A 26,431-nucleotide genomic window follows, 5' to 3' on the forward strand; every position below is an offset into this window, starting at 1 on the left:
AGCTTCTGAGGCAGACCACGGTTCAAGCTCCAGACATCCAGACAACTTCCCTGCCAGAGGAGAGGTGTCCACCCCCTGCAGGAGGGCTTTGCCACAGCACCTAGGGGAGCCATTTTGGATCCTGAATCCCGCCAAGACTAGTCTGCACAGGTGAGAGTCTGGACTACAGAAGCTACACAGATTCGGGAACAAGCCCTGTTTCAGGCCTTCATCTTCTGCCAGGAGGCAGGTCCGAACGCCAGATATCTGTCCACCTTCCCTGCAAGAGGAAAGCTGGCCTGCAGAGAGTGCTGTAACCACTGAAACTCAGGAGAGAGCTAGTCTACCAGGTATGCTGATAGAGGCTAACAGAATCATGAGAGAAACAAGCTCTAACCAGAGACAGCTATAACAACTAACTCCAGAGATTACCAGATGGCAAAAGGCAAACAGAAGAATCTTACTAACAGAAACCAAGACCACTCACCATCATCAGAACACAGCACTACCATCTCAGCCAGTCCTGGGCACCCCAACACCCGAAAATCTAGACCCAGATTTAAAAGCATATCTCATGATGATGGTGGAGGACATCAGGAAGGACTTTAATAACTCACTTAAAGAAATAGAGGAGAACACTGCTAAAGAGTTACAAGTCCTTAAAGAAAAACAGGAAAACACATCCAAACAGGTATTGGAAATGAACAAAACCATACTAGACCTAAAAAGGAAAGTAGGTACAATAAAGAAAACCCAAAGTGAGGCAACGCTGGAGATAGAAACCCTATAGGAAAAAAATCTGGAAACATAGATGCGAGCATCAGCAACAGAATACAAGAGATGGAAGAGAGAATCTCAGGTGCAGAAGATTCCATAGAGAAAATCGGCACAACAATCAAAGAAAATACAAAATGCAAAAGGATCCTAACTCAAAACATCCAGGAAATCCAGGACACAATGAGAAGATCAAACCTATGGATAATAGGAGTGGATGAGAATTAATATTTTCAACTTAAAGGGCCAGCAAATATCTTCAACAAAATTATAGAAGAAAACTTCCCAAACCTAAAGAAAGAGATGCCAATGAACATAGAAGAAGCCTACAGAACTCCAAATAGACTGGACCAGAAAAGAAATTCCTCCCGACAGATAATAATCAGAACAACAAATGCACTAAATAAAGATAGAATATTAAAAGCAGTAAGGGAGAAAGGTCAAGTAACATATAAAGGCAGGCCTACCAGAATTACACCAGACTTTTAACCAAAGACTATGAAAGCCAGAAGAGCCTGGACAGATGTTATACAGACACTAAGAGAACACAAATGCCAGCCCAGGCTACTATACCCGGCCAAACTCTCAATTACCATAGATGGAGAAACCAAAGTATTCCATGACAAAACCAAATTCACACATTATCTTTCCACGAATCTAGCCCTTCAAAGGATAATAACAGAAAAATCCAATACAAGGACGGACTTCTCGCCTTAGAAAAAGCAAGAAAGTAATCACTCAACAAACCAAAAAGAAGACAGCCACAAGAACAGAATGCCAACTCTAACAACAAAAATAAAAGGAAGCAACAATTACTTTTCCTTAATATCTCTTAATATCAATAGACTCAATTCCCCAATAAAAAGACATAGACTAACAGACTGGCTACACAAACAGGACCCAACATATACCTGCTTACAGGAAAACCATTTCAGGGAAGAAGACAGATACTACCTCAGAGTGAAAGGCTGGAAAACAATTTTCCAAGCAAATGGCCTCAAGAAACAAGCTGGAGTAGCCAGTCTAATATCGAATAAAATCGACTTCCAACCCAAAGTTATCAAAAAAGACAAGGCGGGACACTTCATACTCATCAAAGGTAAAATCCTCCAAGAGGAACTCTCAATTCTGAATATCTATGCTCAAAATGAAAGAGCAGCCACATTCATTAAAGACACTTTAGTAAACCTCAAAGCACACATTTCACCTCAAACAATAATAGTGGGAGACTTCAACACACCACTTTCATCAATGTACAGATCGTGGAAACAGAAACTAAACAGGGACACAGTGAAACTAACAGAAGTTATGAAACAAATGGACTTAACAGATATCTACAGAACATTTTATCCTAAAACAAAAGGATATACCTTCTTCTCAGCAACTCACGGGACCTTCTCCAAAATTGACTGTATAATTGTTCACAAAACAGGCCTCAACAGATACAAAAATATTGAAATTGTCCCATGCATCCTATCAGAACACAAAGGACTAAGGCTGATCTTCAATAAGAACATAAATAATGGAAAGCCAACGTTCACGTGGAAAGTGAACAACACACTTCTCAATGATACCTTGATCAAGGAAGGAACAAAGAAAGAAATTAAAGCCTTTTTAGAGTTTAATGAAAATGAAGACACAACATACCCAAACCTATGGGACACAATGAAGGCATTTCTAAGAGGGAAGCTCATAGCTCTGAGTGCCTCCAAAAGGAGAGAGAGCACACACTAGCAGCCTGACAACACATCTAAAAGCCCTAGAAAAAAAGGATGAAAATTCACCCAAGAGGAGTAGACAGCAGGAAATAACCAAACTCAGGGGTGAAATCAACCAAGTGGAAACAAGAACTATTCAAAGAATTAACCAAACTCGGAGTTGGTTCTTTGAGAAAATCAACAAGATAGATAAACCCTTAGCTAGACTCACAAGAGGGCACAGGGACAGCATCCTAATTAACAAAATCAGAAATGAAAAGGGAGACATAACAACAAACCCTGAAGAAATCCAAAACACCATCAGATCGTTCTACAAAAGGCTATACTCAACAAGACTGGAAAACCTGGACAAAATGGACGAATTTTTAGACAGATACCAGGTACCAAAGTTAAGTCAGGATCAAGTTAACGATCTAAACAGTCCCATATCCCCTAAAGAAATAGAAGCAGTCATTAATAGTCTCCCAGCCAAAAAAAGTGCAGGACCAGATGGGTTTAGTGCAGAATTCTACCAAACCTTCAAAGAAGATCTAATTTCAGTTCTGCACATACTAGTCCACAAAATAGAAGTAGAAGGAACTCTACCCAACTCATTCTATAAAGCCACTATTACTCTGATACCTAAACCACAGAAAGATCCAACAAAGATAGAGAACTTCAGACAAATTTCCCTTATGAATATAGATGCAAAAATCCTCAATAAAATTCTCCCTAACAGAATCAAAGAACACATTAAACCAATCATCCATCCTGACCAAGTAGGTTTCATTCCAGGGATTCAGGGATGGTTTAATATACGGAAATCCATCAATGTAATCCATTATATAAACAAACTCAAAGAAAAAAACCACATGATCATCTCGTTAAATGCGGAAAAAGCATTTGACAAGATCCGACACCCATTCATGATAAAAGTCTTGGAAAGATCAGGAATTCAAGGCCTATACCTAAACACGATAAAAGCAATCTAGAGCAAACCAGTGGCCAACATCAAAGTAAATGGTGAGAAGCTGGAAGCAATCCCACTAAAATCAGGGACTAGACAAGGCTGTCCACTCTCTCCATACCTATTCAACATTGTACTTGAAGTCCTATCCAGAGCAATTCGACAACAAAAGGAGATCAAGGGGATACAAATTGGAAAAGATGAAGACGAAATATCACTTTTTGCATATGATATGATAGTATATATAAGTGACCCTAAAAATTCCACCAGAGAACTCCTAAACCTGATAAACAGCTTCAGTGAAGTAGCTGAATATAAAATTAACTCAAACAAGTCAATGGCCTTTCTCTACACCAAAAATAAACAGGCTAAGAAAGAAATTAGGGAAACAACACCCTTCTCAATAGTCACAAATAATATAAAAAATCTTGGCGTGACTCTAACTAAGGAAGTGAAAGATCTGTATGATAAAAACTTCAAGTCTCTGAAGAAAGAAATTAAAGAAGATCTCAGAAGAAGGAAAGATCTCCCATGCTAATGGATTGGCAGGATTAACATTGTAAAAATGGCTATCTTGCCAAAAGCAATGTACAGATTCAATGCAATCCCCATCAAAATTTCAACTCAATTCTTCAAGAATTAGAAAGAGCAACCTGCAAATTGATCTGGAATAACAAAAAACCTAGGATAGCAAAAACTCTTCTCAAGGATAAAAGAACCTCTGGTGGAATCACCATGCCTGACCTAAAGCTTTACTACAGAGCAATTGTGATCAAAACTGCGTGGTACTGGTAGAGTGACAGACAAGTAGACCAATGGAATAGAATTGAAGACCCAGAAATGAACCCACACACCTATGGTCACTTGATCTTCGACAAAGGAGCTAAAACCATCCAGTGGAAGAAAGACAGCATTTTCAACAAATGGTGCTGGCACAACTGGTGGTTATCATGTAGAAGAATGCGAATTGATCCATTCCTATCTCCCTGTACTAAGGTCAAATCTAAGTGGATCAAGGAACTTCACATAAAACCAGAGACACTGAAACTTATAAAGGAGAAAGTGGAGAAAAGCCTTGAAGATATGGCCACAGGGGGGAAATTCCTTGAAAAGAACAGCAATGACTTGCGCAGTAAGATCGAGAATTGACAAATGGGACCTCATGAAACTGCAAAGCTTCTGCAAGGCAAAAGACACCGTCAATAAGACAAAAAGACCACCAGCAGATTGGGAAAGGATCTTTACCTATCCTAAATCAGATAGGGGACTAATATCCAATATATATAAAGAACTCAAGAAGGTGGACCCCAGAAAATCAAATAACCCCATTAAAAAATGGGGCTCAGAACCGAACAAAGAATTTTCACCTGAGGAATACTGAATGGCAGAGAAGCACCTGAAAAAATGTTCAACATCCTTAATCATCAGGGAAATGCAAATCAAAACCACCCTGAGATTCCACCTCACACCAGTCAGAATGGCTAAGACCAAAAATTCAGGTGACAGCAGATACTGGTGAGGATGTGGAGAAAGAGGAACACTCCTCCATTGTTGGTGGGATTGCAAGCTTGTACAACCACTCTGGAAATCAGTCTGGCAGTTCCTTAGAAAATTGGACATAGTACTAATGGAGGATCCAGCAATACCTCTCCTGGGCATATATCCAGAAGATGTCTCAACCGGTAAGAAGGACACATGCTCCACTATGTTCATAGCAGCCTCATTTATAATAGCCAGAAGCTAGAAAGAACCCAGATGCCCCTCAACAGAGGAATGGATACAGAAAATGTGGTACATTTACACAATGGAGTACTACTCAGCTATTAAAAAGAATAAATTTATGAAATTCCTAGGCAAACGGATGGACCTGGAGGGCATCATCCTGAGTGAGGTAACACAATCACAAAGGAACTCACGCAATATGTACTCACTGATAAGTGGATATTAGTTCAAAACTTAGGATACCCAAGATATAAGATACAATTTGCTAAACGCATGAAACTCAAGAAGAATGAAGACCAAAGTGTGGACACTGTGCCCCTTCTTAGAATTGGGAACAAAACATCCATGGAAGGAGTTACAGAGACAAAGTTTGGAGCTGTGACAAAAGAATGGACCATCTAGAGACTGCCATATCCAGGGATCCACCCCATAATCAGCTTCTAAACTCTGACACCATTGCATACACTAGCAAGATTTTGCTGAAAGGTCCCAGATATAGCTGTCTCTTGTGAGACTATGCCAGGGCCTAGCAAACACAGAAGTGGATGCTCACAGTCAGCTATTGGATAGATCACAGGGCCCCCAATGGAGGAGCTAGTGAAAGTACCCAAGGAGCTGAAGGGATCTGCAATCCTATAGGTGGAACAACAATATGAACTAACCAATACCCCCCCACACACCCCCGGAGCTCGTGTCTCTAGCTGCATATGAATCAGAAGATGGCCTAGTCAGCCATCAGTAGAAAGAGAGGCCCATTGGTCTTGCAAACTTTATATGCCTCAGTACAGGGGAACTCCAGGGCCAAGAAGTGGGAGTCGGTGGGTAGGGGAGTGGGTGGGTGAGCATGTGGTGGACTTTTGGGATAGCATTAGAAATGTAAATGAAATAAATACACAATTAAAAATGAATTACAAATAAAAAAAGAAGGACACATGCTCCACTATGTTCATAGCAGCCTTATTTATAATAGCCAGAAGCTGGAAAGAACCCAGATGGCCCTCAACAGAGGAATGGATACAGAAAATGTGGTACATTTACACAACGGAGTACAACTCAGCTATTAAAAAGCACGAATTTATGAAATTCCTAGGCAAATGGATGGACTTGATAGGCATTATCCTGCCAATCACAAAGAAATCACTTGATATGTACTCACTGATAAGTGGATATTAGCCCAGAAACTTAGAATACCCAAGATATAAGTTACAATTTGCAAAACACATGAAACTCAAGAACAATGAGGACCAAAGTGTGGACACTTTGCCCCTTCTTAGAATTGGGAACAAAACACCCATGGAAGGAGTTACAGAGACAATGTTTGGAGCTGAGATGAAAGGATAGACCATCTAGAGACTGCCATATCCAGGGATCCATCCCATAATCAGCCTCCAAACGCTGACATCATTGCATACACTAGCAAGATTTTGCTGAAAGGATCCTGATATAGCTGTCTCTTGTGCGACTATGTCGGGGCCTAGCAAACACAGAAGTGAATGCTCACAGTCAGCTATTGGATGGATCACAGGGCCCCCCAATGGAGGAGCTAGAGAAAGTACCCAAGGAGCTAAATGGGTCTGCAATCCTATAGGTGGAACAACAATATGAACTAACCAGTACCCCCCAGAGCTTGTGTCTCTAGCTGCATATGTATCAGAAGATGGTCTAGTTGGCCACCAGTGGAAAGAGAGGCCCATTAGTCTTGCAAACTTTATATGCCTCAGTACAGGGGAATGTCAGGGCCAAGAAGTGGGAGTGGATGGGTAGGGGAGTGGGGGGGGGCGTATCGGGGACTTTTGGGATAGCATTGGAAATGTAAATGAAGAAAATACCTAATTAAAATTTAAAAAAATTTAAAATGTTTTCAAAAAGTAAACTAAAATAAAACTGAGTTCAATTCCCAGCCCCTAAAAAAAAAAAAAAAAAAAAAAAAAAAAGGCAATGCAGTTGAAGGAGGGAAAGTAAGGCAATGTTGAGGGCAGTTATTAAGTGATTTCCTCTACGGTTTCATTATAAAAATGACCCATTGCCTTTCCTATGTGTAGAGAATAGTATTTTGCTCTGTAGAGAATAGTAATTTAAATGTTAGAGAAGAGAATTCATTAAAGAACTGAATGGAAACAAAAAAGGAACTTAGTTTGCCAAGCAAGATTGTAGGTGGTAACATAGATGCTCATGTAATTTCAGCCTGGGAAAGAGTAATGAGTTATTACAGTATGTATATTAGAAGCCAAGTGAGTTCTTTTAGAGCCCATTGAGGTCATTGTTGTTTAATATTCTCATTTTACTGGTAAGGAGGAAGAAGCACAGAGGCGTTGAAGACAAGTTCCAAGGATAAAAACTTGTATCCAAGGGGCTATGTCAGACTCCTTGTTTATTACTACTACTCCTGCATATTTCCAGGGTTCATGGCCAACTACTCATGGAGGAAAGAACACAAAAAAATATGATCAAGTCAAATCTAAACAGGACCATCACATTATATATGTATATTACACACATATATATATATATATATATATATATATATATATATATTTCAAATAAGAAATGAATGAGCTTTTTCTTGCTTCAGAAAAGGCAACTGCCAGTCATCCACATCTGATAACTCACTTGGGCTGGGAGAATCTGAATGGAAAGAAATTGCATTCTTGATTAGAGATGAGTGTCAGCAGTGGGTGGAAGCATCTGTCACATGCTCCTCCAGTCCTGTTTCATGGCTTGTTGATCAGTTGTAGAGGAACTACAAGATCTCTTATCCTCTCTCAGGACAACTTTGTCTTTTTATTCCTTGCAGTGAACAGGCTTTGAAGCTCTATTTATCAATGTGGTTTCTTTCTGTAGGTCCTGCATTAAACTCAAACCCATATGAAGTCTAAACTTGTCTGGTATTTGTGTTTGTATCTCCAGCCTCCAGCACATGAGCACTAGAGAAACTGAGTTTCAGCATACTGTGATGTTGCTGAAATCACAAGGTCCAGTATGGTTTCAATTATAGCTTCAGCCACCTGGATCCATGTTCTAAATGTATCCATTACACAGTTATGAGGCATGACACCTGTACAGTGTCCCTGGGGAAACCCTTCACAGGCATGTAGAAAATGACTGTCAACCGGAAGATTAGACACTGGCAATTTCTCCTCATCTGTCTTCTTCTGCAACATATTGATTCTTAGAGGTCAAGCTCTAAAAAGTGAAGACAATTCCCAGCCTCAGTTGATATCAGATGACAGCGTGCTTAGTCACTAGATGACTAGTGACAAAGAAGTCCTTTCCCAGGTGCACCAAGACCTTACAAACTTTCTCTTCTATTTAAGTCACTATTGCTTTGTACAGAATCAAACCCCATAAGTTTTAAAAACGCAAGTGCTAGTGTACTACATTTTATCTACTTCCTTCTACTCTCATAGAAGCTATGGTGGCCATAGGATCATTCCACAGATGTAACACTACAGAAGATGTAATTAAAATGGTAAAAGATAATAGGAAAAGCCAGTTTGTCACACTAAGATAGAGAACATTCTTGGAAATACAAACTGTATGGGCTCAGAAAGACACAAAGTCAGAAAGACACAAATTTTCCATTAGTATGGTCAATCCTACTGATCGAGAGTAAAGATCATTACCCAAATTAAGCCAAGCTTGATTTTCTGTCAGACAGGGCTAGCCTCCTAAAGTGGTGTTTGAAAAAAATAGCATCAAACTTAGAAAAGTTTGGGATTTATATAATTCAAGAGTAGAGGAGGTTCAGGATTTGGTAGATTTCCAGGGTAATTGAGGTTATATAGGCCTTTTCCAGACATTTCAAAATTATGTAGCAGAACATCTTATCTAATCAGGGTGCATACAAAGTGTGAGTCAAACTCCACAGGGTGGGGAGCTTGTCAAACTTGAGAAACAGGTTAAAGCACAGCCAAGCATTAATTTTTTTAGCCAACAAACATGAACTTAATCTGATCTTATAACAAAATGGTTTCCACCCTTAAGATGGAATCAGGCTGGTCCATCAGTATCTTATATGTCCTCTTCATATTCTTTTTTATCTTGGAGAAAGACATCACTGTGTCTGTCTCATCAATAGGTTCTCATCCATGCTGATTTCTCAATGACATAAATAAAACCATTCATTTACAGTGTTCAATAGAAAAGTAGCTTGATGGTATATTTATTGTTTTGCTTTTAATTCCCTCTCATGTCTCTTCCTCTCTCCCTCCCCCTCCCCTTCTCTCCCTCCCTTCCCCCTACCCTCCCCCTCCCCTCCCCCTCCCCCTCCCTCTCTCTGTTAGGCTGTGAGTTGACATTGCACAAGTACCAAAGCAATACTACCTTGCATGTAATCCTTTCCCCCAACCACAGCCAATTTGGAATCCTTATAACTTTTTTTCATCCCTTCAGTCCTGGCAGTAGGAATGCTTCTCCACTGAAATATGCTGCATGTTTCTCTCAATCCTCCCTACATCTTTGTAATTAAGATAGCTCAGTTCCCCTTTTATTTCCTGTCTTCAGTTTCTGAGGGATGATTATAGATATGAGGCATATCATGGTAAATAACCATACATAACAATAATATCAATGAAGCCTAAGGATATCAGCAACAGTCTGAGAAGTGAGCTTCATTACCTTTTTCTCTTCCTATAACCAGGACCAGAAAGCCAGGTATGGGCAGTGTCACATTGGACACTCATTATGGCTGGAGGAAATGAAGCAATTCACTTAAGCTTGCTAGCTAGAGGTAAAGAACAGTCAGCATTCACAAGAGGAAAGAAAGGGCAGATGTGAAGACTTGAAGAGAGCAGGAGATTTTTTAAAAATGAAATCATGTTTTAAGCACTTAAAATTTACTCTTAGTGAATTAAGGATCCTATTTCTCCATGAGATATCACATTGTCATCTGGTTCTTACCAAATGTGTAGCCTTTTCTTACCACAGGACAACACATGAGCTTTTGTGGTACCTGAGGACACCAGATAAGACAGCATCTTCTGTAGGGATATCCTCAGTCTAAAAACAGAGGTTCATTTTTAGGGTCAAGAAATAGAATTCTGCTGCTGCACAGCTCTGAGCTACTGTGAACCAAGACCCTTCTAACTAAAGCATTCCCTTCTAGAGGAAGGAAGAAGGATCCTGGTGTTCTATGAACAGCTGCAGATAACTGGAGCTCTTCCAATTTAACATGTCTAGCTGAGGTCGGATCTTACAGGGAGTCTAAGATTGAAGCTTTCAATAGTTGTCATCCATGCTGGGATGGTCTTCTGGTGATATAGATGCCCTTGAATCAACCATGCTCCTGTAAGTAACCCCTCTTTCACAAGTGACCCCTCACCCAGACTTTTGTAAGTTACCACAATAAACATTTTTGTTTGCTAAGACTGAATTCAGTAGAATTGTTATTTTTTGTCTGTTATCAAGTTTATCATTGGTAATGTAGATGCTTATGAATGTATGCCCCAGAAAAAATCACAAGTTTGTAACTTTAACAGGGACCCACAAAAGCAGAGATGGTTTTAGAAGGAGTGGTTGCATATCCAAGCCCCGGTGATAGTGTCTGTGACATGTAACAAGAACTGAACCATCTGCAGGAGGAGATCCGCAGGAGGAATCATTATATAGTTGCCCATGTAGTGTGTGGTAGTGTACATTCTTGCTTTATGATGGTTGCATGAGCCTTGGGTGGGAGATAGGTAACTTAGACAAACCATTCAAAGGTAAATTGTCTGTGTCGGAAATCCAGGGTGTCAGTACTCTTTGTGATTTAGAGTGGCATTCCTCTTTAAAAGTAAGACTCCCCATATGAGCAAAGAGACAAATAAGAATAACTGAAGATTTAGAGCAAACTATAATAGTCATAATCCTTAACATGTGTACTGCTTATAATGGAAGGTAATTTAGAACAATCACTGAAACAGCCTTCTTGCCAGGCTTGGGACATGGGGGGTGGGTTGGATCATTCTGAATGCTGAGAAAGCAGAAAAAACTGAATAATATGACTACACGTCTGGCTCACACAAGCATTAGGGACACTTCATTATAGCAGGCTGGGATTGCCATGACTATCAGTGGAGGAAGGACAGGAGTTACTGAAGAAATGGGGAATAAGAGAGATGGTGTCTGATGCCCTGTGCACACAAGAGAAATGGTTAGGAAAGAAGTTGATCCTTCAAGGACCATGATACTGGTGTGAGGCTTCAGTGCCTTTGCTGAGTCCTATGGTGGGCTGATCATTACAAGGTCAGAGAGGCTTTGGTGGACATGAGCCATCCAGACCAGTGGTTCATCAGAAAGCTCAAAGCAGTAGAATATGTGCAGATACAGATGATCTGCACTATACTCTCTGCTGTAGAAGATATCCTGGGTGGAATGACCAAAGCCCTCTTCTGATAGAGTAGTCAAGGCTTACTACAAGATGGGGCCATAAACTGTGACCTGAGGCCACATGTCAAATTACAGATTTGTTGGTTGCCTACTAATGTGCAAAAGCCTTGAGCCTTAGTGGATACTGGAACACAGTTTATATTAATTCATAGTAACCCCCAAAAGCACCTGGTCAATGAGCAACAGTGAGTGGATATGAAAATGAGAAAAGGGAAGACAGACAAAGGGTTGTGCCTAGAATACTCAAAGGTAAGTGTGGCAAAATATGAGTTGAGAGTTGAGTAAGAGAGAGGAAGGGCAATTAACCCCACCTCAGAATTTGTGCTATAATTTATACTGGAGATGGAAATCAATTATCCAGTCCTGCTTCTCTTCTGTTGATCCCCCTTGTCTATACTGTGAGAGTACTAAGATAGTTTTTTTAATTATTGTGGTTCTGTAATGTAACTGGAAATCCGGGAGTATGGTGATACCTCCTGCCATAGTCTCCTCTTCAGAACAATTTGGTAATTCTGGCCTTCTCTGCTTCTACATAAGTTTTGATTGTTCTGGGTCTATAGATCACTTTTTTGTATGATTGCCATTTTCACAATACTAGTTCTTCTAAATCCATAAGCATGGAATGTCTTCGCACTGTCTGATATCACCCTTGAGTTCTTTTCTTTTTTTCTGATGTCTTAACATTGGGTGTGTCCTATAGAATTATGCAATTCTCTTCCTATAATCCAAAAGTTTTGTTTGTGCCAGAAAAAAAAATATTCTGTTTTTTTTTAATGTCTTAAACAGCCAGGCAGTGGTGATGCATGCCTTTAATCCCAGCACTTGGGAGGCAGAGGCAGATAGATTTCTGAGTTTGAGGCCAGCCTGGACTACAGAGTGAGTTCCAAGACAGCCAGGGCTACACAGAGAAACACTGTCTCAAAAAAAGTCTTAAATAATAATTTTTCACAGCAGATTTATTAAGAACAGCCAAAAGTTGAAAATAATGTCATGTATATATATATATATATATATATACATATATATATATATGTATATATATATATACATGATATATATATCAAAATGAAAATAGTTAAATGCCATAAATACACACAATAAAATAAATGTATCAGCCTTAAATGATGATGAGGGAACACCATAGCATGGATAAATCCAAGCACATAAATAGAATTAATCTAAGCAAACAAAGTGAAAGGCAAAACAAAACAAGAGTCTCTACAGTTTCTGACTCTTATGGTAGCAAGAACAGTAGGAGACTTGAAGGAAATTTTCAGAGGAATTAAAATGTTCTGTTTCCATTGAGATATACCCACATGGGTGTATCCTCTATGCAAGCATGGCAACTATATGCTTATCATATTAGCTTATCACTGTCCATTATAATCCATTATAGTCCAATTATAATCCATTATAATTGTGACTCAGTTCTTTAAATATTCATGAGAAATTTTATTGTAAGTAAATAAGTCTGTGAGCTCTTAAAAATTAAAGAGAAGATTTAAATGCATCTATTGTATATTAAGAAGAATAGAAATGTGTCACAAGGGACTTAGGGTAATAGGAGGGCTAGGACATTAGGAAAGGCCTGAGAAGACTGCTTCTGGGAAGTAATGGAGGATGTATGAGAAACTGTGAGAGGACAATCTACCTCACACCTTAGATATGCATATTGGCCTATGTGGTTACAGAGCTCCATACTTGTCAAACTGGTAGATGGTCAAAGAGATAAGTGTAAAGATGGTAACTCCAAGTTCTAAATGGAAGTTTCATGCAGGCTTCTCTTTAAAAGGCAGGAGCATAAGGACTGGAGAGATGCCTCAGAAGTTATGGGTATTTACTCTTGCAAAGGACCTGAATTCAGTTCACATCACCAATGTTACTTACAACTATCTGTAACCCTAATTCTAAGGGACCTGATGTGTACCAATGGTGCACATGCATACATGAAGGTAAACACTCACATATAAAACAAAAATAAACCTCTTTAAAGAGAAAGGCAAGTCATACTTACTCATTATTCAGTAGGTCTACCAAAATTAAATAAAATAGGATTGTGTAGCTAATTAATTATTTTAATAAAATCAAGACAGAGTGTATAAAGAATGGGAAGAGAATTGTATCAAAAATCTTGGGATTACACAGATGGTTCATTTGCTAAAATACTTGTTTATGCAAACATGAAGAAACCATGTTTTTAAAAAAAACCGCTGGGCAAAGCAGAGAAATTCTGTAATCCTAGTGCTAGGATGATAGACAGATAGCCCTGGGCTTGCTAGTCTGGCCAATCAAATGATCCTTATGTCCAGTGGAAGGTTCTTTCCTTAAGAAAGCTAAGATGGACAGTGATAGAATAAAAAAATCAATCTCTGGCCACACATGTGCACACACATGGAGACATGTATCCACAAACACACGCACGCGCGCGCGCGCACGCACACACACACACACACACACACACACACACACTGTGGCATCTGTTAGTGCTGTCAAGTGCTGTAGGGAAATAAATTTAGACTTTTTTCTACAATGCTTTAGCCTTCTGTCAAACTCACAGAGGGTGAGGTGAGGTTCTGAGAGAGGCACTTGCAGAAACACTAGATTGAGTGTTTGTTTGGCAGTTCATAGCTCATAACTCATGAGGATGATTCTTATCTTAACTGCTCTCAAGTTAATTGAACCCACTGAACAAGGCTAATAAATATTTCCCCAAACTGATTGAGGAAACACTGAAGCCATACCTATGTGTCCAGAACTGAGGATCTCAACTGCTTACCAGAATATCTATGACTGGGAAAGCCTGCTCCCCAAAGGGTCCAGCATGGCACATGGAGAATCATTCAAAGGATCTGCCACATGAACTTTCACTGCCTAAAGGAAACAACAGAGAACTGAGTAACGGGTTTGATGCCACTGTTATCACAGGACAGGAAAACTGTCACCAGATAAAGATGGTAAGAGATGCTGCATGATAATATCCAAAGAAGTAGCAGATACAAGAGAGTCAAAGGCACCCCATCCCTGTAGCTTTCCTCAGCAGACATCCCATGATCCTGGCAGTCCAAAGAAGAGAAAGATCAACACCAGAGCATGATGGTCTTCTGCAACCAGGTCAGTGGGATCCTGCAAAATGGGGTTGGATGGACCATGCCTGCAGAAAATCAAAGATAGGACAATCAGTCGTTCAGTAGTGATGAATTAAATTCCCAACACCAATCTTGATTAACATCCTTAAGCAGTGATCTATGACTATCCCCTTCTGAGGTGCCCAGCAAAGGGGAGGGAGTGCAGACTAAGCCACACATGATGTCTGATATAAATCTTGGGCTGTATCAGAAGTACCACATCGGACTAGGTATGGTAATATACACACTTAATCTCAAACCTTGCAAGACAAAGGTAAGGAGGATCTCCTTCAATTTAAGGTTTATCTAGATAATAAGTTCCAAGACAGTTAGGACTACATAGAGAAACCCTATCTGAAGACACAAAAACAAAAGAAGAGAAAGAAGTAGAGGGAGAGGAAGAGGAAGAGGAAGAGAAAGGAGGACAGGAGGGGAATGAGGAGGAGGTAGAGGAGGAAGAGTAAGAGTAGGTGGAGGAGGAGGAGTAAGAAGAGGAGGAAGAGGAGGAGGAGGAGGAGGGAGAGGAAGAAGAGAAGGAAGTGCATGTGTCATTAGGTGGACATGCAGTGTCCAGAGGTAATGGCGCTGAGCATGTTCCAGCCAGCACCATAGACAAAGGGTTATAAGTCAGTGAAGACCCAGACATGCAGATGCATAGAAATGCAGTAGGTATTGAACTTCTCCAGGTTATCAGTAATCTGGAAGCAGAGAGAAGTGGTGCTAAACATGTTGAAAATGTAGACAGGGAAGCATTTGAATTTAATATCAACTTATCAAACAGAAAAATCAACTGGAACTTCATTCAACTAAACCAAGCCTTGTATCATATGTATATTTGCAGGCTTCTGCTTAGTGGAAATAAATATGCCAGGCATTTAGATTTTAAGCTGTTGTGCTCACTTTTTGTTGTTATTGTTTTTATTTGTTTTATTAACTCTTAGAATTCCAGGGAATGCATTTTGATTATACTCAATCCCCTCAACTCCTCCAAGATGTAGCCTCCTTCCCTACCACCTACCTTTGTGTCTTCTTTTTTTTTTTAATCCATCCAATCAAATTTGGGCTGCCCATGTATTCTTGGGTATCTAGACGTCATCTTCTGAAGCATGCTTGACCTACCAGGGACCACACTCTTTTTTCCATTAATTTATTTATTTATTCATTTTACATCCTAATATATGCCTCCTCCTCATAGTTCTCCTCACACAGATCCTCCCCCCCATTCCCTTCTCCTCTTCTCCTCTGAGAAGGGAGAGGCTCCTCCTCAATATCACCCCACCCTGGAACATCAAGTCACTGCAGAACTAAATGGTTCTCTACCACTGAGGAGAGATGAGGTGCCCCAGTTAGGGGAGTGAGATCCATAGTCAGGCAACAGGTTCAGGGACAGCCCATTCTCCAGATATTGGGGGATACACATGGAGACCACATCTGCAACATGTGGGGGTGTGGCTAAGTCCAGCCCATGCTTGCTTTTTGGTTGATGGTTCAGTCTCTAAGAGCCCCCAAGGGTCCAGGTTAGTTGACTTTATTGGTCTTCTTATGAACTTCTTATCCTCCTTGCAGGGATCATACACTTCAAGGGAGTTTTGAGGATCATTGCAGGGAGGATGCAAAAAGGGTTTTAGAGGCAGAAGCAGTGGATGACTACGAGGAAAAGTTTTCCAGACATAGCAGAGAAGCACATAGGAGCGCCAACAGCACACACAAGAAGACAAAAATCCCAGCATGGAGACCAGAGAGGGGGATTATACAAAGTATCACCCAATCATCAGAGGAACTATTGGTCATTGATAGTGGACAGATTTACTTTTAATTTCCAGGTCTTAGGATAGAGCCTGGCACACACTGGCATTTAATAAGTAAGTATGTGTAAATGGATGTGTGTGATGCTTGTTTTAAGAAGAAAAAGAAAAGGAGGAAGAGGTGGGGGGAAGGAGGAGGAAGAGGAAGAAAAGGAAGAGGAGAAGGAGGAGGAAGAGGAAAAAGAAGGAGGAGGAGGCTCACCTAAGACAAAGAGAGTACTGTCTGTCCTCCTTTCCCATTCCTGAATTCTTCCAGGTCCATGTCTCATGCAAATTCAGGACAGTAGCACTGTTCAACGAGAGAGGAAAGGCTAAATCAGAGTGTGCTGAAGTCACTGTGGGTTTAGAAGATGTAGCCTTTACTCCCAGTTCTTCCCCAGTAAAAAAAGAAAATACTAAGAAATTAAGATAAGAGAAATGCTTGAAATTAGTTAAATATAGAAAAGTTCGAGATGAAATTAACTAAATTTAAATCTTAAAAACTGCACTCAAAAAATAAAACAAGAATAAAAATGTTTGCATAAAAGAAAAAGGAGAAAGCTCAACAAATTTTGAAATAAAATCTAATTATATGCTGTGTATTAGACATTGACTTAAAATGGAAAGATAAAAACAAAGGTAAGCTACTTGTCAGGTAATGAACCTGAGCTAAATATTAAATAGAGATATAAATTATTTTTTAAATAATAAATTTAAATAAATGTTTAAAATATTTAATTTTTTAAATATTTAAATAGATAGTGGTATTGATGCTGTAGGACTGTAAAATGGATAGACAAGTGTCTGTTCTTATTTTAAAAATAGTTATTGTATTTTCTACATAAGAAAAATATCAAAAGCATAATTTTAAAAGATAACATAAATGTATCAAAAAAAGAACCTGGATTGTTGTGAGTTCAAGGTCAATCTGAATTACACGGTGAGTTTCATACCAACACTGATTATAGAGTAAGAACCTGTCTTTTAAAAAAGAAAGTGAGGAGGTTTAGGATTTAACTCAATGGTAGAATGCTTGCCTAGCAAGGGCAAGGCCCTGGGCTCAGTTCTCAGCTGAAAGAAAGAAAGAAAGAAAGAAAGAAAGAAAGAAAGAAAGAAAGAAAGAAAGAAAGAAAGAAAGAAAGAAAGAAAGAAAGAAAGAAAGAAAGAAAGGAAGGAAGGAAGGAAGGAAGGAAGGAAGGAAGGAAGGAAGGAAGGAAGGAAGAAGGGGAAGAAGGGGAAGAAGGGGAAGAAGGGGAAGAAGGGGAAGAAGGGGAAGAAGGGGAAGAAGGGAAAGAAGGGGAAGAAAGGGAAGAAGGGGAAGAAGAGGAAGCAGAAGGGGAAGCAGAAGGGGAAGCAGAAGGGGAAGCAGAAGGGGAAGCAGAAGGGGAAGCAGAAGGGGAAACAGAAGGGGAAACAGAAGGGGAAGCAGAAGGGGAAGCAGAAGGGGAAGCAGAAGGGGAAACAGAAGGGGAAGCAGAAGGGGAAGCAGAAGGGGAAGCAGAAGGGGAAGCAGAAGGGGAAGCAGGGGAAGAAGGGGAAGCAGAAGGGGAAGCAGAAGGGGAAGCAGAAGGGGAAGCAGAAGGGGAAGCAGAAGGGGAAGCAGAAGGGGAAGCAGAAGGGGAAGCAGAAGGGGAAGCAGAAGGGGAAGCAGAAGGGGAAGCAGAAGGGGAAGCAGAAGGGGAAGCAGGGGAAGCAGGGGAAGCAGGGGAAGGAAAGGAAAGGAAAGGAAAGGAAAGGAAAGGAAAGGAAAGGAAAGGAAAGGAAAGGAAAGGAAAGGAAAGGAAAGGAAAGGAAGGAAGAAAGAAAGAAAGAAAGAAAGAAAGAAAGAAAGAAAGAAAGGAGAGAGAGAGAAGAAAAAAGAAAGTGAGCCCACAGGATGTCTTATTGGCCAAAGGCAATTAATCTCCAGCCTACTAATGTGAGTTCAATCTCCCAAATCCACTTAAAGGTGGGAGAGCTGGCTCAGTGGCTAAGTCCACTGGCTGCTCTTCCAGAGGACCTAGGTTCAATTCCCACTTTCCACATGGCAACTCACAACTATTTGTAACCCCCATTCCAGGGTATTTGATGCCCTCTGCTGGTCTCTGCAGACACCATGCATATTCATGATGCACAGATGTACATGCAGGCAAAACCACTCATACATATAAAATAATGATAATTAAATATTTTTAAGTTGGGAGAAGAGAACTGACTGCACAAAGTTGCCTTTGGTCTCTTCATGTATACACAGCACATGCACCTGCATACACACACACACACACACACACACACACACACACACACTAAATAAATAAATAAATAAATAAATAAATAATAAAAACAATAAATTCGAGGACTGTCTCAATAAATGAAGTGATAGCAGATGTCCACAGAAAGAAAAACATTCTGAGAATTAAAATCTCTCCATTTTTTCCATTGTATATTCAATATTACTCCCCTGATTGTCAACAAGTCTTATGTGTGGCAAGTTGTGGCAAGCTGACTTTTAAATTAAAAAGAATCATCAGCTAGAGAAAATATGATTCAAGATAATCCTGGGGAAGAAAGACCCACACTTTCTCCTGAAATTTTAATTTTAAAAACAAGGCCATGCATGGTGATACATGTTTTTAGTGCACCAGAGGCAGAGGCAGAAGGCTCTGTATGAGTTCGAAGCCAGTGTGGTCTACATGGAGTGTTCCAGACTAGTCACCCAAAGCTATGCATCTTATCTAAAACATAAGAATAAATTTAATTTTAAATTTAAAAATAAATATATGGTTAGGCTAAGACATGCTAACCAGCACATTTGAAGGTGAAGGAAACAGACTGCTCATGCATCAAGCTTCAGCATGTGAAAGAGCCAGCCTGGCTAATGACACAGAAAAGGAGAGACCTGTTTTTAAAAGCCAAGAAGAAATAATATTCCAGGAAGATAGTTAGCTAGGAACAGATTACAAAGTGGTTTCTTCATGACTGCACTTTCAACACAATCATACACATGATTCAATCACAAACCTCAGACCTATGCAGCTCTCAGTAGCACTAAGTGACCATGCAGGACTCACCCCTCTTAAGCTCCTTTCCTCCTTCATTAAGTAGGACTAATAACGTCTCTTTGTGGTTCTCAAACTGTGCTCTGTGGATCACTTAGTGAAGTTTTATGCTTTACAAATGAGACTGTTGGCAAATCTTGTGTGTTACCTATCTGAGTAAGCCCTGATTTTGAATTATATCAGCATTGTGTGCCTCTCAGAATTGTCAAATTAAAATGTAAATGAGATTCTCCCACCACCTCCCATCCACCTTCATCATACTGGTGACTCCTAGACCATACATGTAGGTTTCCCTTCTACCACACATCTTCCCTGTTCTGAGCCCTCTGAGCCAAAACAAGCTGCTCTGAGGAGCCTGCTATTCCAAAGGGACTTCCATTCTCCTACCACTTCTCCCCCAACTTTCATCAGATGTGCAGATCCTGAGCCATACAGGTTAGCTACCCATCCTCCAATCATCTTAGCTGCTTTCTGTGACCTCTGGGCCAAGCCAAGCCTACTATCCCATTAACACCCTCATTCTTTCCCTCCTCCAAACTTCATGGGACCTGCAGATCCTGAAACATAGAAGTAAGCCTCCCTTCCCCCAAATAGCTAAAAGCCCTTGAAAGAACACAATTAACAAAAGCCAGGGCAATGTGACACCTCCAAAGCATAGCTACCCCACTATAGCAAGCCCTGGATCTCCTAACACAACTGAAACACAAGAAATTTGCCTTAAATTAAATTTATAAAGATGATAGAGCCCTTTAAAGAGAACATGGATAAATCTCTTAAAGAAATACAGGAAAGCACAGTCAAACAGACAGAGGTCTCTAAAGAGGAAGCAAATGAATTCCTTAAAGACATACAGGAAAATACTATTAATCAGGTGAAGGAAATAAATAAAACTGTGCAAGAGCTGAAAGTGAAAATAGAAGCAATAAAGAAAACACAGCCTGAGGAAATCCTAGAGATGGAAAACCTAGGAAAGAGAACAGGAACAATAGATGGACAACATCACCAACAGAATACAGGAGGTGAAGAGAGAATCTCAGACATAAAAGATACAATAGAAGAAAATGATACATCAATCAAAGAAAATGTTAAAGCTAAAAATTTCCTGAAAAAAAACATCCAGGAAATCTGGGATACCACAAAAGACCTAACCTAAGATTAATAAGAATAGAAGAAGGTCCAGTCAGAATGGCTAAGATCAAAAACTCAGGTGACAGCAGATTCTGGCGAGGATGTGGAGAAAGAGGAACACTCCTCCATTGTTGGTGGGATTGCAAGCTTGTACAACCACTCTGGAAATCAGTCTGGCGGTTCCTCAGAAAATTGGACATAGCACTACCGGAGGATCCCGCAATACCTCTCCTGGGCATATATCCAGAAGATGTCCCAACTGGTAAGAAGAACACATGCTCCACTATGTTCATAGCAGCCTTGTTTATAATAGCCAGAAGCTAGAAAGAACCCAGATGCCCCTCAACAGAGGAATGGATACAGAAAATGTGGTACATTTACACAATGCAATACTACTCAGCTATTTAAAAAATGAATTTATGAAATTCCTAGGCAAATGGATGGACCTGGAGGGTATCATCCTGAGTGAGGTAACCCAATCACAAAGGAACTCGCACAATATGTACTCACTGATAAATGGATATTAGCCCAGAAACTTAGGATACCCAAGATATAAGATACAACTTGCCAAACGCATGAAATTCAAGAAGAACGAAGACCAAAGTGTGGACACTTTACCCTTTCTTAGAAATGGGAACAAAACACCCATGGAAGGAGTTACAGAGACAAAATTTGGAGCTGTGATGAAAGGATGGACCATCTAGTGATTGCCATATGCAGGGATCCATCCCATAATCAGCTTCCAAATGCTGACACCATTGCATACACTAGCAAGTTTTTGCTGAAAGGACCCAGATATAGCTCTCTCTTGTGAGACTATGCCAGGGCCTAGCAAACACAGAAGTGGATGATCACAGTCAGCTATTGATGGGTCACACGGCCCCCAATGGAGGAGCTAGAGAAATTACCCAAGGAGCTAAAGGGAACTGCAATCCTATAGGTGGAACAACAATATGAACTAACCAGTACCCCGGAGCTCTTGTCTCTAGCTGCATATGTATCAAAAGATGGCCTAGTCGGCCATCACTGCAAAGAGAGGCCCATTGGACTTGCAAACTTTATATGCACCAGTACAGGGGAACGCCAGGGCCAAAAAGGGGGAGTGGGTGGGTAGGGGATTGGGGGGGGTGGGTATGGGGGACCTTTGGGATAGCATTGAAAATGTAAACGAGGAAAATACCTAATAAAAAAAATTGTTAAGCGGAGAAAAGAAACTCTATACTAACAGAGGCCTGAGAAAGCACATGGCAGGGAGTAGGGGAAATGGCTTCCTTCAGTGATGGACACAGACTGAGTTCCAGGCTGTTTCAGCTGCCTTTTTAGGCTCAAGGGCACTAAAAGTAAAACCATCCTGCTTCCTCTCCCCATTTTCATTTTCAACTAAAATCCCCTAGTCCCTTTGTGAAGACCAGTGCTTTACACGGTGAAAGAATGGTGAACTCACTTCTTTCAATAGGCAGACCTTTATGTACACTAAGTCCACCCATTTTTAACTTTCTTCATAGTTTATGCCCCTTCTGATTTCTTCACAAGAATCAACCAGCTTTTCATTTAAATCTACTCTAACTGCCTTTATGTTTACACTGGGTTACATTCTTTAGAGTGTACTTATATTCTCCTTTTGCATTCTCAATGTAAATAAATCTGCTAGCTATAAAGCTGTTCTCTTTAAAAAAAAAAATAGAAGAAGGTGAAGAGACCCTGCTCCAAGGCCCAGAAAATATTATCAACAAAATCATAGAAGAAAACTTTGGCAACATAAAGAAAAAGATGCCTAATATACAAGAAGATTATAGAATACCAATTAGACTGTACAAGAAAATAAAATCCTCCCACCACAAAATAATCAAACACAAATCTACAGAACAAGGAAAGAGTATTAAAAGCAGCAAGAGAAAAAGGCCAGATAACGTGCAAAGGCAGACCTAACAGAATTACACCCAATTTCTCAACAGAGACTCTAAAAGCTACAAGGGTCAGGACAGATATTTTGCAACCTCTAAAGAAACATGAGTGGTAACCTAGACTGCTCTACCCAGCAAAACTCTCTATCACCATAGATAGAGAAAACAAGATATTTCAAAACATATCCAAATTTAAGAAATATCTATTCACAAATCCAGCACTTCAGAAAATACCATAAGGAAAACTCCAACCCAACAAGGATAAGTACAACCAAGAAAACACAGGAAATAAGTAATTCTCTACCAGAAAAAAAGGGAAGTACACACAAACACACATGTGCACGCATACACACACACTAACACCACCAACATCAAAATAACCGGAAATAACAATCACTTGTCATTAATATCTCTCAACATCAAATACTCAATTCCCCTATAAAAAGACACAGGCTAACACAATGTGCAAAAACAGGATCCATCGTTCTCCTGCATACAAAAAGACACACCTCACCAGTCAAGGCAGACATTACCTCAGAATGAAGGGCTGAAAAAAAGTTTTCTAAGCAAACAGACCCAAGAAGTAAGCTGGAGTGGCCCTTCTAATATATAAAAAACTGGACTTTCAACCAAAATTAATCAAAAGAGAAAGGAAAGATACTTCATACTCATCAAAGGAAAAATTACCACAATGATATCTCAATTCTGAACATCAATGCGCCAAACACAAGGCCAACCACATGTGTAAAAGAAACATTGCTAAAGCTTAAATCACATTATCAAACCCTACACATTAATTGTGGGAAACTTCAATATCCCATTCTCGCCAATGGACAGGTCATCCAGACAAAAATAATGAAACTGACAGACATTATAAATGAAATGAACGTAACAGACAACTATAGAATATTTCACCCAAACACAAAGGAATATACCTTCTTCTTAGCACCTCATGGGACCTTCTTCAAACTTGACCATATAGTTAGTCACAAAATAAGCCTCAACATACACAAGAAAATTGAAATAATACCTTGGATCTTATCAGACCACCATGGATTAAAGCTTGACTTCCAGCAACAATAGAAACACCGGAAAATCTACACATTCATGGAAATTGAAAACTCCCTACTCAACAATCTCTGGGTCAGGGAAGAAATATAGAAATAAATTAAAGATGTTCTACAATCAATGAAAAGCAAAGCACAGCAGACCCAATTTTATGGAACATAATGAAAGCAGTGCTAAAAGGAAAGTTCATAGCACTAAGTGCTTCCATAAAGAAATTAGATGCTGATTATGGGGTGGATCCCTGGATATGGCAGTCTCTACATGGTCCATCCTTTCATCTCAGCTCCAAACTTTGTCTCTGTAACTCCTTCCATGGGTATTTTGTTCCCAATTCTAAGGAGGGGCATAGTGTCCACACTTCAGTCTTCATTCTTCTTGAGTTTCATGTGTTTAGCAAATTGTACCTTATATCTTGGGAATCCTAGGTTTGGGGCTAATATCCACTTATCAGTGAGTACATATTGTGTGAGCTCTTGTGAGACTATGCCGGGGCCTAGCAAACACAGAAGTGGATGCTCACAGTCAGCTAATGGATGGATCACAGGGCTCCCAATGGAGGAGCTAGAGAAAGAACCCAAGGAGCTAAAGGGATCTGCAACCCTATAGGTGGAACAACATTATGAACTAACCAGTACCCCGGAGCTCTTGACTCTAGCTGCATATGTATCAAAAGATGGCCTAATCGGCCATCACTGGAAAGAGAGGCCCATTGGACACGCAAACTTTGTATGCCCCAGTACAGCGGAACGCCAGGGCCAAAAAGGGGGAGTGGGTGGGTAGGGGAGTGGGGGTGGGTGAGTATGGGGGACTTTTGGTATAGCATTGGAAATGTAAATGAGCTAAATACCTAATAAAAATGGAAAAAAAACTTAGAACATATTTATGACAAAATGATTTTTGAAACTGTTTATGAAAATAGAGTCATTTTTATGGGGATTCTAAGTTGCCTAAAAATATTCTTACATGATTTGAGGTATCTGTTTACAGGGAAGTTAAGTCCGAAATAAAATGTCTTCAAATACTTTGCTAATTAAAAAAAAAAAAAAAGAAATTAGCTTGCATACCAGCAATTTAAAAGTATACCTGATAGCTCTCTAAAAACGAAGCAAGCACACCAAAGAGGAGTAGAAAACAGCAAATAATCAAAATCAGGGGTAAAATCAGTCAGTTAGAAACAAAGAAAACAATATAAGGAGTCAATGAAACCAAGAGCTGGTGCTTTGAGAAAATTGACAAGATAGACAAAATCTTAGCCAAACTATCCACAAGACAAAAAGACAGTATCCAAATAACCAAAATCATAAATGAAAAGGGAGACATGACAACAGACACTGAGAAAATTCAATTACTTCAAAAGCCTATGCGCCACAAAATTGGAATATCTTAAGGAAATGGATGATTTGCTAGACAGATACCAATTACCAAAGTTAAATCAAGATCAGGTAAGCTGTTTAAACATCCCTACAAACCCTAAAGAAATAGAAGCAGTCATTAAAAGTCTTCCAATAAAAAGAAAAAAAGCCTAGGTCCAGATGGTTTTCATGGAGAATTATGCCAGACTTTCAAACAAGATCTAATACCAATACTACTCAAACTAGTCCACAAAATAGAAACAGAAGGAACTCATAGAATGAGGCCACAGTCACCCTGATTCCTAAGACACACAGACTCAACAAAGAAAGAGAACCTCAGACCAATTTCTCTTATGAACATTGATGCATAAACACTCAATAAAATACTCGCACACCAAATCCAGGAGCACAACAAAAACATCATCAATTGTGAACAAGTAGGCTTCATTCCAGTTGATTCAGGGATGGTTCAATATATGAGAATATATCAAGGTGATCCAGCATATAAACAAGCTGAAGGTCAAAAAAAAAAAACAAAAAAAACAAAAAAAAAGGAGACCCTCCTCCTAGCTGCTTGAGGATGCCCAGTCTTCTCCTGGCTTTCTTTGGGTAAAAGTGTAGAATTCTCAGCTCCTTCTTCAGCACCATGCCTGTCTGAAAGCTGCCATGCTTCCTGCCATGATGGAATTTTGACCCTTAAAAGAGTTGTCTGTCAGGCCAGAGGACAGGTGTCTGCCTGGCCCGGGAGCCTTTGCCTCAGGATCAGCGAGAGCCATCTTGGTTCCGAAACTGCACAGAAAGTAGTCTGCACAGGTGAGAGTGTGCACTACAGAAGCTAACAGCTTCTGGGACAGGAGGGAGCCACAGAGCTTCTGAGGCAGCGTCCTTTTCGGGCTCCAGACATCCAGCCACCTTCCCGGCCAGAGGTCAGGTATCCGTCCAGCCCTGGAGGGTGTTGCCTCAGCATCAGCAGAAGACATATTAGTTCAAGACTCCGCCAAAAGTAATCTGCACGGGTGAGAGTGTGTACTACAGAAGCTAACAGCTTCTGTGACAGGCCAAAGCAACACATCTTCTGGGAAAGGTCCTGTTTTGGGCCTTCATCTTCGGCCAGGAGGGAGGTCCGAACGCCAGATATCTGTGCACCTCCCCTGTAAGAGGAGAGCTTGCCTGCAGAGAGTACTCTGACCACTGAAACTCAGAGAAGAGAGCTAGTCTCCCACGTCTGCTGATAGAGGGTAACAGAATCACCAGAGGAACAATCTCTAAACAGACACAACTATAACAACTAACTCCAGAGATTACCAGATGGCTAAAGGTAAACTTAAGAATCTTACTAACAGAAACCAAGACCACTCACCATCATCAGAACCCAGCACTCCCACTTCGCCCAGTCCAGGGCACGCCAACACACCCGAAAAGCTAGACCTGAATTAAAAGCATATCTCATGATGATGGTAGAGGACATCAAGAAGGACTTTAATAACTCACTTAAAGAAATACAGGAGAACGCTGCTAAACAGG

General features: G+C 40.2%; 1 long non-coding RNA gene across 4 annotated transcripts in view; it reads right to left on the minus strand.

Annotated features, from left to right (window-relative positions):
* Positions 1–10,051: 10,051 nt before the first annotated feature.
* The window catches only part of Gm45086, a 28,045-nt gene continuing 11,665 nt past the window's right edge, over positions 10,052–26,431 (minus strand). For 2 of the 4 annotated variants that reach the window (XR_001778121.1, XR_001778123.1), the window contains exons 2-3: positions 16,641–16,727; positions 14,560–14,659 (exon numbers count right to left, since the gene is read on the minus strand). This is a non-coding gene — a long non-coding RNA (predicted gene 45086). Of the gene's footprint in view, positions 10,138–14,284; positions 14,660–16,640; positions 16,728–26,267; positions 26,285–26,431 lie in introns of those variants that run through there. The other 2 variants (XR_001778122.1, XR_001778124.1) reach the window with 2 other exon arrangements.

The sequence above is a fragment of the Mus musculus genome, chromosome 7 (assembly GCF_000001635.26).
Source record: "Mus musculus strain C57BL/6J chromosome 7, GRCm38.p6 C57BL/6J".
In the NCBI taxonomy this organism is placed as follows: domain Eukaryota; kingdom Metazoa; phylum Chordata; class Mammalia; order Rodentia; family Muridae; genus Mus; species Mus musculus.